At 43.3% G+C, this 12428-nt stretch overlaps 1 non-coding gene across 1 annotated transcript; it reads right to left on the bottom strand.

Annotated features, from left to right (window-relative positions):
• Window positions 1-2419: 2419 nt before the first annotated feature.
• Window positions 2420-2472, bottom strand: LOC129826817 (U7 small nuclear RNA). Its single transcript, XR_008755089.1, has one exon. It is a non-coding gene; the product is annotated as a U7 small nuclear RNA (small nuclear RNA).
• Between the last annotated feature and the right edge of the window lie 9956 nt (window positions 2473-12428).

Genomic DNA, 12428 nt, shown 5'->3' with positions numbered 1-12428 from the left:
TTAGATGCACTTCATACGTCTTCCACTAGATGTCGACAAGCAGTGAGAGAAGAAATTGAATGTGTAACTTGATCTGGTGTCGAATAATAGCTCTCGGCATGACGTGTCACCAGTTTCCTGTTTTCTGGAGAGCGCGTGAAGGGACATGGATTTGCCTTCTGATAAGCTGTCGTTATGGACGACTAATATCTCCGGCTTTGATTTTATTTGATACATGTGACAATATCATCATAAAGTATGTTTTTTCAATATAGTTTAATCAGATTATTGAAATTTTTTCGGGAGTTTTGCCGTGTTCCGTTCTCTGAGTTTGTTGACGATGGAGAGATTCGCGCCACTTGGCAAGTGTGCTTGCTAAATCGAGAGGGAAAAAGGCCGTTCTAAAACCAAACAACGATTGTTCTGGACAAAGGACCCCTTGTACAACATTCTGATGGAAGATCAGCAAAAGTAGGACCCATTTTATGATGTTATTTCATATATCTGTCGTACATGTGAACTAGTAGTTTTTGGGCACGCTCTCGCCATAACGTAAACTGCATATCGTAATGAAGTTATTTTTAGAATTCTAACACGACGATTGCATTAAGAACTAGTGTATCTATCATTTCCTCTACAACATGTATTTTTTAGTTATGTTTATGAATAGTTATTTGGTCAGAATATGTGTGTCAGAAAAAGTGTCCGAAAAATATCCGGACGTTGTGGGAAAAAGCTGCTACGTTAGCACAATGTATAACCACTGATTTCAGCTCTAAATATGCACATTTTCGAACAAAACATAAGTGTATGTATAACCTGATGTTATAGGACTGTCATCTGATGAAGCTTATCAAGGTTAGTCAAAAATTATATATCTTTTGCTGGTTTATTCGCTATCGCTAACGTGCCTATTGCTATCGCTAACGTGCCTTGATGAATGAATGCGGTAGTGTGGTAGGCTATTGTAGTAAGCTAATATAATGCTATATTGTGTTTTCGCTGTAAAACACTTTAAAAAATCGGAAATATTGGCTGGATTCACAAGATGTTTGTTTTTAATTTGCTATACACCATCGATTTTTCAGAAATGTTTTATGATGAGTATTTAGGTATTTGACGTTGGTGTCTGTAATTACTCTGGCTGCTTCGGTCCTATTTGTGACGGTTGCTGTGATGGTAGCTGCAATATAAAACTGATTTATACCTCAAATATGCACATTTTTCGAACAAAACAGATTTATTGTATAACATGTTATAAGACTGTCATCTGATGAAGTTGTTTCTTGGTTAGTTTGGTTGGTTCTTGGTTAGTTAGGTTGGCTTTGTGCATGCTACCTGTGCTGTGAAAAATGTCTGTCCTTTTTTGTATTTGGTGGTGAGCTAACATAAATATATGTGGTGTTTTCGCTGTAAAACATTTTAAAAATCGGACATGTTGACTGGATTCACAAGATGTGTATCTTTCATTTGCTGTATTGGACATGTTAATGTGTGAAAGTTAAATATTTCAAAAAAATATCTTTTGAATTTTGCGCTCTGCCTTTTCAGTGGAATGTGGGAGGAGTTCCACTAGCGGAAAGCCAGAACCAGACAGGTTAAAATAGCAGTAAGGCATGAGGGGTTGTGGTATATGGCCAATATACCACAGCTAAGAGCTGTTCTTAGGCACGACGCATCGTGGAGTGTCTGGTCACAGCCCTTAGCCGTTGTATATTGACCATATGCCACAAACCCCCGAGGTGCCTTATTGCTATTATAAACTTGTTACCAACGTAATTAGAGTGTAACGTCCTGACCAGAGTTCTTATGTGTTGTGCTTGTTTTAGTGTTGGTCAGGACGTGAGCTGGGTGGGCATTCTATGTTGTGTGTCTAGTTTGTCTGTTTCTGTGTTCAGCCTAATATGGTTCTCAATCAGAGGCAGCTGTCAATCGTTGTCCCTGATTGAGAATCATATATAGGTGGCTTGTTTTGTGTTGGGGATTTGTGGGTGGTTGTCTCCTGTGTCAGTGTTTGTGCCACACGGGACTGTGACGGTTAGTACTTTTGTTGTTTTTGTATTCTTGTCTAGTTTTCATGTCATTAAATTATGGAAACTTACCACGCTGCACATTGGTCCTCCGATCCTTCTCGCCTCTCCTCGTCTGATTAGGAGGAAGAGCTAGACTGCCGTTACATAGAGCTTAAGTATACTATGGTATAAATACTATAGTTTCACTGTAGTGTTTTGCAGACTTTACTGTTGTATTCACTACAGTACTTTTGCGGACGTTCCTTGAATACTGTAGTATTAACTTTAGTATACTGTAGTATTTACAGCTAACTATAGTATAAATAGTCTAGTTTAAGAAAGCTGTGGTATTCATTGTAATGTTTTTGCTGACATTACTGTAGTATTTACGAAAGTGTTTTTGTTGAGTTATCTTTGACATTGAAGTTGGGGGCTTTCTCCTTGAGGAAACCTACTGGAGAAACACTAAAAGAGAACATTTCCCATAACCTGTACGTAGGTAGGACTGGGGTCTGAACGGGGAGTTCAGCGCTTCTGCTCTTTTCTACAACCTGTAGGGAACACAATACATGGTCTTTACTTGCCATGTAGGTTTCTCACTTATGGGTAGCACAAATTGAGACATAGAATGGGAATGGGCAGGTTAAATGCAAGTTAAATACTGTAGTATTTACTACAGTTAAAAAAGTGTGGTGTTTTTGCAGACATTACTGTACTATTTAGTACATTTTTTTGTGTGGATATTTCTGTAGTATTTACTTCAGAATTTTACAGTATACTACAAAATTCTACACTAAGTACTACACATGATTGAGGGATATTACAGTGTGTGATATAGTATTCTACAGTATACTATAGTTTACTGCAGAATTCTATAGTAAGTACTGTAGCATTCTATAGTAAACTGTAGTATTTCTTCATGTGGGTATAGCGACTAAAACAAAGACATATTAAAAGTTGATTTGATATACAGTCAGTTGTTGTGACTGGTATGGTACACACACAGGCCTGAAAAAATGCATACCACTCTGTCTCTCTCCTCTCTCAACAACTGTGTCTCGTGTGTATGTGCGTGTGATGTAGAATTCTCTCATGGTGACGGGTCAGTGAAAAGCATTCTGTCATTTGGTGGGAAGCTGATATATTTAATAAATAACACTAATCTCTTCACAGCAGGGCTAAACATGCCAGTGTTTACTTGCTTATTGCACATAAAATACCAACTCTCTAGCTTGCTTTCATGCACAAGCAAAAATTCTCTCTCGCTCTCTCGCTCTCTTTACTCCTCTCCTCTCAGCCAAGTTCAGCTCTCTGGTCGTGAACAGAGCCGGGGAGAAACGAGGGGAGGCGAGGCGTTGCTCTGTGTTGTCTATCTTTGCCAAACAGTGTGTTTTCTCTCTCTCTCTGTTTGTTTGAACATGCTCAAATGAACTCTTCAGGGCCCGTCACTAACTACAATAGTTCTACCCATGTGACCACACAGGACGAAGGATGTTGTTCTTTTTTATCCACGCCTCCAATGTTCTCATGCCCTGAGAAGAGCACAAGATCATCCCGCTGCCATTGCATTTTTATGCCAAAGAACAGCACATAGAGAGAAGGAGATGTCTTTGCATTTGTGGGCTAGGCATTGCCTGTAGGCCGACATACCGTATATAGTTTGGTGACTGAGGGAGGAAGGCAATGGCTTGTTGAGGTGATTCCCTCTAGTGGCTATATGGGATAAGTAAAGAAAATGAAGAGCGCTGTATAAGGATTTCAGTTATTGGAGTGCGCAGGGCCAGAAAACCATACAACTGTAGCTCTCAACTATTCTAATCTAAAGAATTGTTAGATTGATTTATTCTACAATGACAAAGTTGATTATCACAGTGGATGTTTTGTTATCACCCTATAGTCAAATGGATCTGAGGGATTGTAAGATACTATTGAACTTGTATTGCTTGGACTGACATGACAGGAGACAAACTATGTATTGGATAAGGAGTGTCGTGTTGGATAAGGAGTGTCGTGTTGGATAAGGAGGGTCGTGTTGGATAAGGAGGGCCGTGTTGGATAAGGAGGGCCGTGTTGGATAAGGAGGGCCGTGTTGGATAAGGAGGGCCGTGTTGGATAAGGAGGGCCGTGTTGGATAAGGAGGGCCGTGTTGGATAAGGAGGGCCGTGTTGGATAAGGAGGGCCGTGTTGGATAAGGAGTGTCGTGTTGGGGGGTTTCTGCGTGTCAGAAGGGGATTTGCTGTCTATAGACCAGACAGACAGACAGACAGACAGACAGACAGACAGACAGACAGACAGACAGACAGACAGACAGACAGACAGACAGACAGACAGACAGACAGACAGACAGACAGACAGACAGACAGACAGACAGACAGACAGACAGACAGACAGACAGACAGACAGACAGACAGACAGACAGACAGACAGACAGACAGACAGACAGACAGACAGACAGACAGACAGACAGACAGACAGACAGACAGACAGACAGACAGACAGACAGACAGACAGACAGACAGACAGACAGACAGACAGACAGACAGACAGACAGACAGACAGACAGACAGACCGACCGACCAAGTATTTGATACACTGCCGATTTTGCAGGTTTTCCTACTTACAAAGCATGTAGAGATCTGTAATTTTTATCATTGGTACACTTCAACTGTGAGAGACGGAATCTAAAACGAAAATCACATTGTATAATTTTTAAGTAATTAATTTGCATTTTATTGCATGACATATGTATTTGATCACCTACCAACCAGTAAGAATTACGGCTCTCACAGACCTGTTCGTTTTTCTTTAAGAAGCCCTCCTGTTCTCCACTCATTACCTGTATTAACTGCACCTGTTAGAACTCGTTACCTGTATAAAAGACACCTCTCCACACACTCAATCAAACAGACTCCAAACTCTCCACAATGGCCAAGACCAGAGAGCTGTGTAAGGACATCAGTGATAAAATTGTAGACCTGCACAAGGCTGGGATGGGCTACAGGACAATAGGCAAGCAGCTTGGTGAGAAGGCAACAACTGTTGGCGCAATTATTAGAAAATGGAAGAAGTTCAAGATTTACATTTTACATTTACATTTAAGTCATTTAGCAGACGCTCTTATCCAGAGCGACTTACAAATTGGTGCATTCACCTAATGACATCCAGTGGAACAGCCACTTTACAATAGTGCATCTAAATCTTTTAAGGGGGGGGGGGGGGCAGAAGGATTGCTTTATCCTAGGTATTCCTTGAAGAGGTGGGGTTTCAGGTGTCTCCGGAAGGTGGTGATTGACTCCGCTGTCCTGGCGTCGTGAGGGAGTTTGTTCCACCATTGGGGTGCCAGAGCAGCGAACAGTTTTGACTGGGCTGAGCGGGAACTGTACTTCCTCAGTGGTAGGGAGGCGAGCAGGCCAGAGGTGGATGAACGCAGTGCCCTTGTTTGGGTGTAGGGCCTGATCAGAGCCTGAAGGTACTGAGGTGCCGTTCCCCTCACAGCTCCGTAGGCAAGCACCATGGTCTTGTAGCGGATGCGAGCTTCAACTGGAAGCCAGTGGAGAGAGCGGAGGAGCGGGGTGACGTGAGAGAACTTGGGAAGGTTGAACACCAGACGGGCTGCGGCGTTCTGGATGAGTTGTAGGGGTTTGATGGCACAGGCAGGGAGCCCAGCCAACAGCGAGTTGCAGTAATCCAGACGGGAGATGACAAGTGCCTGGATTAGGACCTGCGCCGCTTCCTGTGTGAGGCAGGGTCGTACTCTGCGGATGTTGTAGAGCATGAACCTACAGGAACGGGCCACCGCCTTGATGTTAGTTGAGAACGACAGGGTGTTGTCCAGGATCACGCCAAGGTTCTTAGCGCTCTGGGAGGAGGACACAATGGAGTTGTCAACCGTGATGGCGAGATCATGGAACGGGCAGTCCTTCCCCGGGAGGAAGAGCAGCTCCGTCTTGCCGAGGTTCAGCTTGAGGTGGTGATCCGTCATCCACACTGATATGTCTGCCAGACATGCAGAGATGCGATTCGCCACCTGGTCATCAGAAGGGGGAAAGGAGAAGATTAATTGTGTGTCGTCTGCATAGCAGTGATAGGAGAGACCATGTGAGGTTATGACAGAGCCAAGTGACTTGGTGTATAGAGAGAATAGGAGAGGGCCTAGAACAGAGCCCTGGGGGACACCAGTGGTGAGAGCGCGTGGTGAGGAGACAGATTCTCGCCACGCCACCTGGTAGGAGTGACCTGTCAGGTAGGACGCAATCCAAGCGTGGGCCACGCCGGAGATGCCCAACTCGGAGAGGGTGGAGAGGAGGATCTGATGGTTCACAGTATCGAAGGCAGCCGATAGGTCTAGAAGGATGAGAGCAGAGGAGAGAGAGTTAGCTTTAGCAGTGCGGAGCGCCTCCGTGATACAGAGAAGAGCAGTCTCAGTTGAGTGACTAGTCTTGAAACCTGACTGATTTGGATCAAGAAGGTCATTCTGAGAGAGATAGCAGGAGAGCTGGCCAAGGACGGCACGTTCAAGAGTTTTGGAGAGAAAAGAAAGAAGGGATACTGGTCTGTAGTTGTTGACATCGGAGGGATCGAGTGTAGGTTTTTTCAGAAGGGGTGCAACTCTCGCTCTCTTGAAGACGGAAGGGACGTAGCCAGCGGTCAAGGATGAGTTGATGAGCGAGGTGAGGTAAGGGAGAAGGTCTCCGGAAATGGTCTGGAGAAGAGAGGAGGGGATAGGGTCAAGCGGGCAGGTTGTTGGGCGGCCGGCCATCACAAGACGCGAGATTTCATCTGGAGAGAGAGGGGAGAAAGAGGTCAAAGCACAGGGTAGGGCAGTGTGAGCAGAACCAGCTGCTCACACTGCCGGTGATGACGGTCAATCACCCTCGGTCTGGGGCTCCATGCAAGATCTCACCTCGTGGGGCATTAACCTGTTTGGCGTGCAAGCCCGACCTCGGACCGAAAATGACACCCCTGCAGAGCGCGAAATTCAAAATCTATTTTTTAAAAATATTTAACTTTTACACATTAACAAGTCCAATACAGCATTTGAAAGATAAACATCTTGTCAATCCAGCCAACATGTCCGATTTTTTAAATGTTTTACAGAGAAAACACCACATATATTTATGTTAGCTCACCACCAAATACAAAAGTGGACAGACACGTATGAATTATGATTATGAAGTATGAATTATGATTGAAGTAGCATGCACAACCAACCGAAATAAACTAAAACCAACCTAAAGAGCCCAGAAAAAACGACCTCAGATTACAGTCATATAACATGTTACACAATAAATCTATGTTTTGTTCATAAAAAGTGCATATTTTAGCTATAAATCAGTTTTACATTGATGCTACCCAAAAATGCTAATACATAGCTACAGTCTGAATCCAGCCGGGAGTAGCCAGAGAAAATACATACACCAACGTCGGCTACTAATTACACCTCATAAAACATTTCAGAAAAACATATGGTGGATAACTAATGAAAGACAGATATCTTGTGAATACAGACAACATTTCCGATTTTTGAAGTGTTTTACAGCGAAAACACAATATATCGTTATATTAGCTAACATCATAAGCTAGCATAAGGCAGCATTGATTCTAGTCAAGCGCTAGCCTAGCATAGTTAGCAGAGTTAGCATTCAACAGTTCGACATTTTTATGAAAAAGCATCCCAAATTGGGTCTTATCTTTCTTGGTACTCCATCAGAATGTTGTAACGGGGTCCAATGTCCAGTAGAGTCTTTAGTTGGGTTCCAGAACGAATGATTTCCCTCTTTGGTTAGCTAGCACGGTAGCATTGCTGCGCCAGAAAGCGTTTCTTCAAAAAATTCTTCCGTCGTTTCACATCTAAAGTCCAGAATAAATTGCAATAATATAATTAAAGTATATTGAAAAAACATACTTTAGGATGATTTTGTGACATGTAGCAAATAATATCGTAGTCAGGCATCATATTCAACGTTATCTACCTTGTTCCAGAATGTCCAGGCCAGAAGCCGAGATCAAATTATCCTTCGCGCCCGGATTTTTATTTTAACTGCGCAGGTCTCACAAGAAGTTCTGTTATTCAGTCCAGGGACGAGATATTCGACTCCTTTCAATTCTCACTTCCGCATTACATCCAGATGAAGGCGTATGACGTGTTTCTACGGTCCTAAGTGTAATGACCTTTTATAGACAAGGTCTTAAAGAGACACATCGCATTTTGGGAAACTCAATTCGGCTGGGAAAATGGCTGTAAAAATATTTCTGTTCGACTTAGAGAAACAATTCAAACCTTTTTAGAAACTACAGACTGTTATCTATCCAACAGTAGTAAATATATGCATATTGGAAAATAAAAAGTTTCTTAGGAGGCCGTTTGAAAATGTGCACACATTTTCCAGTTTTTTCAATATTCAGCGTGCAGCCATAACAGGTTAATGATCATGAGGAAGGTGAGGGATCAGCCCAGAACTACACGGCAGGACCTGGTCAATGACCTGAAGAGAGCTGGGACCACAGTCTCAAAGAAAACCATTAATAACACACTACGCCGTCATGGATTAAAATCCTGCAGCGCATGCAAGGTCCCCCTGCTCAAGCCAGCGCATGTCCAGGCCCGTCTGAAGTTTGCCAATGACCATCTGGATGATCCGGAGGAACGGGAGAAGGTCATGTGGTCTGATGAGACAAAAATAGAGCTTTTTGGTCTAAACTCCACTCGCCGTGTTTGGAGGAAGAAGAAGGATGAATACAAAGTGGCTCCGTAAGAAGCATCTCAAGGTCCTGGAGTGGCCTAGCCAGTCTCCAGACCTGAACCCAATATAAAATCTTTGGAGGGAGCTTAAAGTCCGTATTGCCCAGTGACAGCCCCGAAACCTGAGGGATCTGGAGAAGGTCTGTATGGAGGAGTGGGCCAAAATCCCTGCTGCAGTGTGTGCAAACCTGGTCAAGAACTACAGGAAACGTATGATCTCTGTAATTGCAAACAAAGGTTTCTGTACCAAATATTAAGTTCTGCTTTTCTGATGTATCAAATACTTATGTCATGCAATAAAATGCAAATTAATTACTTACAAATCATACAATGTGATTTTCTGGATTTATGTTTTAGATTCCGTCTCTCACAGTTGAAGTGTACCTATGATAAAAATTACAGACCTCTACATGCTTTGTAAGTAGGAAACACTGCCGATTTTGCAGGTTATCAAATACTTGTTCTCCCCACTATACATATATACACTGCTCAAAAAAATAAAGGGAACACTTAAACAACACAATGTAACTCCAAGTCAATCACACTTCTATGAAATCAAACTGTCCACTTAGGAAGCAACACTGATTGACAATAAATTTCACATTCTGTTGTGCAAATGGAATAGACAAAAGGTGGAAATTATAGGCAATTAGCAAGACACCCCCAAAAAAGGAGTGATTCTGCAGGTGGTGACCACAGACCACTTCTCAGTTCCTATGCTTCCTGGCTGATGTTTTGGTCACTTTTGAATGCTGGCGGTGCTCTCACTCTAGTGGTAGCATGAGACGGAGTCTACAACCCACACAAGTGGCTCAGGTAGTGCAGTTCATCCAGGATGGCACATCAATGCGAGCTGTGGCAAAAAGGTTTGCTGTGTCTGTCAGCGTAGTGTCCAGAGCATGGAGGCGCTACCAGGAGACAGGCCAGTACATCAGGAGACGTGGAGGAGGCCGTAGGAGGGCAACAACCCAGCAGCAGGACCGCTACCTCCGCCTTTGTGCAAGGAGGTGCACTGCCAGAGCCCTGCAAAATGACCTCCAGCAGGCCACAAATGTGCATGTGTCAGCATATGGTCTCACAAGGGGTCTGAGGATCTCATCTCGGTACCTAATGGCAGTCAGGCTACCTCTGGCGAGCACATGGAGGGCTGTGCGGCCCCACAAAGAAATGCCACCCCACACCATGACTGACCCACCGCCAAACCGGTCATGCTGGAGGATGTTGCAGGCAGCAGAACGTTCTCCACGGCGTCTCCAGACTCTGTCACGTCTGTCACATGTGCTCATGTGCTCAGTGTGAACCTGCTTTCATCTGTGAAGAGCACAGATGTGGCGGATTTGCCAATCTTGGTGTTCTCTGGCAAATGCCAAACGTCCTGCACGGTGCTAGGCTGTAAGCACAACTCCCACCTGTGGACGTCGGGCCCTCATACCACCCTCATGGAGTCTGTTTCTGACCGTTTGAGCAGACACATGCACATTTGTGGCCTGCTGGAGGTCATTTTGCAGGGCTCTGGCAGTGCACCTCCTGGCACAAAGGCGGAGGTAGCGGTCCTGCTGCTGGGTTGCTGCCCTCCTACGGCCTCCTCCACGTCTCCTGATGTACTGGCCTGTCTCCTGGTAGCGCCTCCATGCTCTGGACACTACACTGACAGACACAGCAAACCTTTTTGCCACAGCTCGCATTGATGTGCCATCCTGGATGAACTGCACTACCTGAGCCACTTGTGTGGGTTGTAGACTCCGTCTCATGCTACCACTAGAGTGAGAGCACCGCCAGCATTCAAAAGTGACCAAAACATCAGCCAGGAAGCATAGGAAAAAAAGGCTTCTGAAGTTTGTGATTTCCATTTTGAAATTTCAGACTTGATTGTCCCTAAAGGAAAATGTATCAACTCCTACAAAAATGAATAATAATCCACATAATAATTCATAAATCCTACATACATTTTTTTTTACTGTTGCTGCAAGATTATTACCCGGCTGTAGAAAACTGGCTCAAATTAACACGCTACATCTGTATTTGAGGAAAGAAGAATTTTTTAAATCTTAATTACTTAATTACTTAAGAATTACTAAGATTTCTGCTTACAGAGCTGAAACTGGGAGAGGTGTTTAAATGTACACTATATGCAAAAAAAACTTGATCAGGATTGTTAAAGTGTGCATTTAATAAATGTCAATATCTAGTTTCCTTTTCATGTATAAGTGGTAATTGTATTACCCTGACTGAGCTGTATGAATATGATGTAATGAGATGCTAGGGAAATCAGCAGATGGAGGATTTGAATCATGCTTAACGTTGACAAGAAACAAATACCAACTTTTACCACCCTAAATGTTAAGTCCAACTGGTCTATAGACTACAAGTCAGTCACGCACATGTAATAGTTTTGATTCAAAGTGTTCAACAGGTGCTATTATGCTTCTGCTTGTGTAACTAACACTAGCAAACAAATCTCTGCATCCATAACTCCTCTTTCTTCAGATATACACAGGCTTTCATAAATGGGCTCCAGAATATCTGTCAACACAGGGTCCCAACACTACAGTCCATATCTGTACACTGTTTATTTGCTCTGAGCTCAGAGATCCCTCTACCTCTCTATTTATTTCCTTAGCTCTCTCTCGCTCTTCTCGTCTCTTTCTTGCTATCTGTCCTCTTCATTTTCTCTCTCTTTCTCTCCAATACCAAGTCTCAGGCAAAATCAATTCTTTATTACATAACCTAAAGAGATTGAACAGGATCTTAATCACGAACAAATTTGTAACATAACATACGAATTGCAGAGGGAATATATATATTATGCAGGATTTAACATATCATACAAAATGGATGACGTTTCAGGAGCCCGTTTTGGCTCGTGTGCGCTACTTAAAAAATGACTGGCTGAAATTATACAAAACATTTATAACACATTCCCATACAAAACAACCTTCCATGTGAATTGATGGTCGTATTGGATGCACCATTTTGAATGTTCCATGAATGGAATTTTGTCTCTTGCTCTATATTCTCATTGTTATTCTATGGTTAGGAGTGATGCAGGGATAACCAGCAAACCAAAACTTCCAACATCCCATCAGTATTCGCAAACAGCATTCAAACATGCACTGTATCGCTACATTTCTCTTAGGAGAGATCATCCCCAAACACAGACCCACTTCTGTGATTCACATTAAAAGTTTCCAGCAGTGGGGTACAGTTGGCTATGCCCATGAAGGATGAAGCAATGTGTGCTAAATGGTCCATACGGCTGGGCTTGGATTGGACCAGCTAGCCCCTCTGGACTCCAGATGAAGAATATGTGTATGCTGCACGCATGGACGCATGGCCTAGCCCATAGTATGACTACTCCCCACCGGAGAACATCTCATAGAACACTCACATGTAAGCAAACACACTCACTCACATAAAATTACATACACGGCACGTACACACTCACACACATTAATGCACCCACACCCCCAGACAAAAGTAATTTACTTGGTTACGTAAGAAAGGTAAACGGACAATATTATTCTCCAATGTTTCCTCTACGGTAACAAATTATACAATCCCAGGCAGTCGCCTTGCTGTTTTCCTATTTCCCCTCAGTGTGCAGCAGAACAGCAGAGGGGGACATAATTGCATGCTTAAACGCCTGAGAAACGGCGTACAGTTCTGCTGAGCAGGTACTTTGTGTGGTCTCATTG

This window comes from Salvelinus fontinalis, chromosome 28 (assembly GCF_029448725.1).
Source record: "Salvelinus fontinalis isolate EN_2023a chromosome 28, ASM2944872v1, whole genome shotgun sequence".
Classification (NCBI taxonomy): domain Eukaryota; kingdom Metazoa; phylum Chordata; class Actinopteri; order Salmoniformes; family Salmonidae; genus Salvelinus; species Salvelinus fontinalis.
Note: the sequence above shows the minus strand (reverse complement) of the source record. Positions and strands in the feature narration are given on the sequence as shown.